The 6,703-nt window shown below is 38.5% G+C and overlaps 1 pseudogene; it reads right to left on the bottom strand.

The window, feature by feature from the left end:
- Positions 1-5,102: 5,102 nt before the first annotated feature.
- On the bottom strand, positions 5,103-6,273 carry LOC131151118 (probable xyloglucan endotransglucosylase/hydrolase protein 23; annotated as a pseudogene).
- Positions 6,274-6,703: the final 430 nt, after the last annotated feature.

The following is a 6,703-nucleotide window of genomic DNA, read 5'->3' as shown; positions in this document are numbered from 1 at the left end:
ACCACAAGGTCGTCGGGTAGAATCCTTCTTTGTATTTCAATCGGGAAGTCACAAACTACACTACTACACCCAATCGCAGACCCGGACGGTGTAGCCACTACCAATTCATAATCTAGCAATCGCACCTCTAACCCACATAGTTTAACAAATCCACAGGAAATAAAAGAATGCATTTCCCCAGAATCAAATAATACAACAACTTTATGAGAAAGCATGTAAATGATACCTGTGACAACATCGCCCGCGTTCTTAGCATCGGCTGGAGTCAGAGAATGCACCCTAGCCTGGGTCGTACCCCCTTGTTGACCACTAAGCTGTTCCTGAGTATCACCCCTGTATGGCTGCTGCGAGGTTCCACTTTTCCTTTACACATGACATTCTTTCATTTGATGCCCTTGTCTACCACACCACATACAAGTCCCTATAGACAACCAACACTACCCAGGGCGTTTCTTACCACACAAAGAGCAACGTTGAACACATGTAGTGTTCTGGGACATACCACCACTGTTCTTCTTCCAATTACCCTATCCTACCCCAGACAAAGAGTTAGGAGGCACTGGCCTTTTCTTCGAGACCTGAACCTTTACATCCTCTAGAAAACACTCCTCTGCTACCGTGGCTTTATCAACCAACGTAGCAAAGTCTTACAACTGCATGATCACAATCTGCCTACCGATCTCCATCCTCAAACCCCTTTAGAGCTTCCAGGTTTCTTCGCTTCATCTGGTATCACGAATGGAGTGAATTAGGACAACTTTGAAATTTAGCAGCATACTGTTGCACTGTCAACAACTCTTGCGTCAGGTTCATAAATTCCTCTATCTTCGCGTTTCTAACCATGGCTGAAAAATAACGTTCAAAGAAGAGCTCTTTGAACCAGACCCACATCAACGCAATTGGTATCGGTCGGTGCTCCTCCATCTTCTTAACCGATAGCCGCCATCTCTCAACCTCCCCTGCCAACTTGAACATGGCGAAGGTGACTTTCTGCCTCTTCGTGTAGTTCAAAACATACAGGATCTTCTCAATCTCCTGGATCCAATTCTCAGCACGAACTGGATCTACACTGCCCACAAAAATCGAGGGCTTCAACCTAGTGAACTGCTTAATAAAGCAACCCAACTCAGTCGTAGGACAATCCTGCCCCCTATTCATTCGCACTACCTCAGCCATAAGTTGCCGTGCAAACTCCCGCAATACACTAGTAGAGTCATTACCAACCTTAGGGCCGGCACCCTCACTACTACTACCTCCCACGTTGGCAGTAATATCCCTAGATTCCATCCTGAAAACAATTATGAGAATCCATTAGAAAGGTATTAGCCTACGCATCGACTAGTACTCAATTCCTTAACTTCATATCCCTAATATTGACATACTCCATTAATTTGACATTATCATTTGAACTCGAATTCCGCCCTTCTACTAGGAAACAAAACCATCAATGGATTGCCATGATTTTTTGAACCTTTCGATTGATCTAGAAAAACATAGAAGTCTATCAATGAATTTCCGTCTCCAGATATACAAAGAAAAATCCAAGGTCTTATCCTTGCCCTATACTCTCGTATATTCTAGGCTATAGAACTAGCAACTCCTAAGTCTTGAACACATCCTTAACCAGACAACATGCATCAAAACACACTTTCGACTGGGTAAGGGCTCTGATACCAACTATAATGACCCGACCCTTTATACGGACCAGCACCGTTAACCCAAATACAAAATACCTGTACCTATTCAAGATACATAGACAACCCACCCTAAAAAAGGACATACGGGTGTAAACCATACATAATTACAATGTAAATGTTGCGAAAAAAATATAAACATTCATTGGGATTTCTGCGAGACTTATACCAGAGCTTACTATTACATCCTTAAGTACATAAATTCGAACATTGAATATGACCTGTTATTACGACCCTCCAAAAAGGAACTTCATCTAAGTTTAATAAATGATTTGAACACTTATGTAAGCTAAACCAAAAACAATCTCCCCATTCCCTCTGGCTACTAGGACCAACGTACTGATGGACCTGAAAACAAAGGTTGTATAATGGGGTGGGACACCTCTCAGTAAAGAAGAAAGTGTTACAACAGTGTGTGATTGCATATATGCATATTTTCATAAAAACTCATACATATGGAACATTTCTTTAAAATACTGTATCATATAAAATTTATTTGCACATTCAAGTATTTAAATCATGTATATGAATATTAGAACAACTTCCAGCTTGGTATGACAATTTTCCTATTTACCTCCATGGCACGGGTTGTGCACTGATACCTCTGACAGTGTCCTATTCGTACAGACAAAGCCGAGCATCTTTTATAGTCCGACCACCCCTTGGTTTATTTTTACCAGTAGCTTACTAACGACTTGCAGGTCAACTATCTCAAGTACCCATACTGATCCCTTATGTATGGTTGCACTGTACTGCCAACATTGGAACCATGCTTATAATAGTTTTAGAGTATTTTTCAACCCTATCACTAAAGTTTTTTCAACTTCTTCACGGAAGTTTTTTTCAACTTCTTTTGGTAGCAAGCTGTGGTTCCCATATCATATATAAAATTTATAACAAAATATAGTAACCTGTGCAATTCCAATATTTTCACAAATTCAGATCATCCCATCGGTACAAACCAGCGCATATCCACTTAGTTTACCCTTTTTTACAGATACAAATCGGTGTATAACCAGCCTCTGTTTTCCACATTTCAGTATAGCAAAATGGAACTTCAGTTCCCATATCTCATGCAAATATGTGATTTTCATAAAATTAGGAGATCATACGCCAAAATCCTTATTTTTTCCAAAAATCGAAAAATCGTAAAACTGACATTTTTACTCGGTGGAATTTAGCAAATAAGTAGTTAAATCATACATATAAGTATAAAATAACTTTTTAGCAGTTCAATTTTCCAAAAATGCCGTTGTAATCAAATTCCCTTACCTTAAACCCGAAATGAAACTATGTACGAAAACGATCCAAACGAACAACCCGGGATCCTCAAAACCTAAAAACCACAGAACATAACCTTATTTTCGACTACTATCCAAATATTCAATAGAAATTGAAATAAGATCCTTACCTCGATTTTTGGGAAGACTCGAAAATCCTCAAAACAACGATCCGATCTGCTAAAGTTGTAGAACTTCCTCCTCTGATCCCTGCAAGAACTTCTATTTTTAGAAACGGACGTCGAATGGTGAAGAATCTTAGAGAGAGAGAGAGAAGAATTTCGTTGGTTTAGAGAGAGAGAGAGAGAGAGAGAGAGAGAGAGAGAGAGAGAGCTTTGGGAGAAACTTAGCTTCTAAGAAACTGAAATGGATATTGATAGAGCCTTTGACCGAGTCAAACTCGTCAAAGTGGTGGCGTCTTCGTTGAAAAATCCGCCACATAACTCGTTGATGAAGCCATTGCTTCATTGCCGAGCCCAATTCCAGATATTTCTCTGACCCGCTTGGTATCTCCTCATCGACGACACTCTGAATTTCGTCGACGAGGCTCTAAAGGACTTCGTCGACGAACATGACTCCTTCGCCAATGAACCTAGCCTATTACGAGTTTGGGTCTCTACATATACTACTAGCCCCTTCAGCTTAGGATTAGTTTATAGATGAATCAATGTGTAATAATTAGGTGAACTAACTTCACCTATGTAAATAACAGGTTACTAATGACTCCATTGAATCATCAATACTATTATGACCTTTCACCATTCCGGACCCCTCCTCGGGGACGTTATGACACTTAGAAAATAAATTTCCTCACAAGGAATGATCTATAAACTTAACCATAACAAACTACTCTCAAAGGATATACAAGATTACGCCACAAGATTTTTTATGCCTCTTTAAAAAAGAGAGAGATTAAGAGAGAATAAAGAGTTTGGGCCACAAGCAAGTTCTTCCAATTTTTTTTTTTTTTTTCAAAAATAGTTGCAAGAAGCAAGTTAACTCACTGCATGATCTAAATTTTTTTAACATCTTGAAAATCTATTTAAAATGTTCAATATGATTTAGATGAACAATAACCTAACTTTTGAAATTTGCATATTTCAAGAATATAATCAACAATTAAAGTGAAAAATGTGATTAATCAATCTGTTGTGAAATCGTACTCAAAGGTTACATCACACACATAGAAAATATGAAAAATAGAGAAAATCAAATGAGAGAAGAAGAACAACGAATTTATGTAGTTCAACATTCTGCCTACGTCCATGGAGCGCCTCTGCAATTTTCACTAAATCATTGAACTAAAATTTTCTTAGGAATTCAACCATATATAGCTCACATGAAAACCCTAAAATACCCTCATATGATAAAAATAAATATTCTACACACTAACTTATACGTATTGTATTGTACTGATGGGGTTGGGGAGGAGGGGTAAAGGGCTTGACTTCTTTGCACCACCCCAATGCAACTATTGGATTTTTTTTTTCAAGTAGATATAAATGTCTCATGCATGGAAGGTCCAGCGATCCAATGCACCCCTTGGCCTCCACGCAAAATCTTTTACTTGTACGATCGAGTGTTCAAGGGAATAGCTCCTCTGATTATGAGTCGTACGTCAATAGGATCATAATTTATTAAAATGTTATATGATGTAGCAATTTACAAACAAAACTTAAAACTTAGAAAGGAAGAGAAAAAATTGTCATCATTGGAAAAATGACCTTATGAATCATCAAAAAGCCAAATTTGTTGGTATAAGTTTTGGATAGAAATTTGAAGGATGGATAGTGTTTTAAATTTTTATGCCCCCTTCATAACTAATTAATTTATGATTGTGATTGCCTAGGCAGTTTGATAAAAATTGATGGTTAATTATTAATTAGAAGCAAATATTAGAATTTAGGTAAGTAATATACCCAAAGAAACAGCATTGGTCTGCGCAATCTTCAAGTTTTACAACATCGAATTAATATGATTGTAGAGGGTATTACATGGTACATCAATCAAAACGAATGAATATATATATACACACACCACCGTACTAAATAATGAAAGAATAAATTAATTATATAGGATTGAAGGAAAAAAATAAAAGGAAAAAAAAAAGTGGTTGGATGCTCTTCCTTTAAGGCATGCTGGAGGTGCACACTGGAGGGAGACCTTGTGGGAAGCGCTTCATGTCCGTGCAATAATTGTAAATAATGTAGTTTTGCTGAACCCATTTTAGTCTTTCTCGACTTGTAGAATCCAATTCCTGAGTGAGCCACGAATTCGCTGTACTAGAGGTTGAAGAAGATGGATATGAACTACATGAAGATGCTTCGGATAACCACACACAAGCATCAACATTGTAATTCCTGTAGGAGACGATGAAGGGTGCTTGGGTCCAGTCTGCCTTCACCAGCCCACCTCTTATGGCCCAATCATCCGCATTCCAAAGACTGGAGTATATTCTCATCCGCTGATTTTTAGGAAAAGGAACACCTATTGATTCCATGTTCTTGAATTCCTTAATAGGCATGCCATCGATAGAGAAGCTGAAATAGAGACACGGTCAAGATGTTAAAAAACATAAATTTAGATTGAACTAGGTTCGCTGGAACTGTATATATAATTAATTTTGTCACTTTAGTTGGGAGTACATATACTTACATTATGGCTTGAGGATTCCAGCGGATGGAATAGGTGTGAAAGTCAGCAGTGGGATCAAACCACACATAGAATTGATGCTCCCTATTGCCTTTGCCTTGGCCGAAAACATTGGTATGAAGAATGTAGGGATCTCCACTTATGTTCCCCAAGAATTCGAAGTCTATCTCGTCGTGGGTCGATCCTTGGGACGAGAACTGCAGCACATACTTGATGCGTTAGTTAAACAAATTAACATTCCTTGGATGGTGATAAAGCTAAATTTTATCCTACCTCTGAAATATTTCACATGTTTATTCCAAAATATTAATTAAAATTAAAAGTTGATTGAAAAGCTTGGACTATCTACTTACATTGTAGGCAGTAACGGTGCCTGCGGAGTTACTGGGGACGAGCTTGAGCTGCACGTCGATCTTGCTGAATAGGTACTCCTACTTGGATTGAAAACCAGAGCCAGAGGCTTTGTCGAGGGAAAGAGTGAGAAGGTCGCCATTGTTGAGAAATTGAGCACGACTGTCTCCCCAAGTGATGTCAAAGTTCTCGTAGAAGTTGGTTGCAGACGAGAGGAGTACTACTGAAGAGCCAAACATAAGAGAGAATAGTAGCATCTTCACAACATTTGAAGAAGAAAGCAGAGACGAAGCCATGGATATGGTTGTACTAAGCACAGGGAGGAATTGGAATTTGTTGGTACCCATAATACTGGGATTAAGAGGAGGGATGGTATTGGAGTGTGTTTGTGTCATGGTCCAACTATTTTCACACCATTGTGAAGGGTCGTACGACACTAGCTAAAGCACTCTTGCTTAACTAGCCAGCCTATCGTTTACCAATATTCATCCACAAAGCACTTTCATTAACATTCATTCAGATAGCAATGGAAACAGTAATCAATTCATGAAAGCCGTGGCAAGCAAGCAGTAAACATTGAAGCAAATGTAATTCATTAACAAATCTTTCATTGACATGTTGTACTTAGCGAGGGAGGCAAGTAGGCTAAGCACATTGACAATTGCTAGTGAGTTTTACAATGACTGATGAACACTCACCCTCCCCTAAAGAGGTTTTTATGTAATT

This window comes from Malania oleifera, chromosome 3 (assembly GCF_029873635.1).
Source record: "Malania oleifera isolate guangnan ecotype guangnan chromosome 3, ASM2987363v1, whole genome shotgun sequence".
NCBI classification, from domain to species: domain Eukaryota; kingdom Viridiplantae; phylum Streptophyta; class Magnoliopsida; order Santalales; family Ximeniaceae; genus Malania; species Malania oleifera.
Note: the sequence above shows the minus strand (reverse complement) of the source record. Positions and strands in the feature narration are given on the sequence as shown.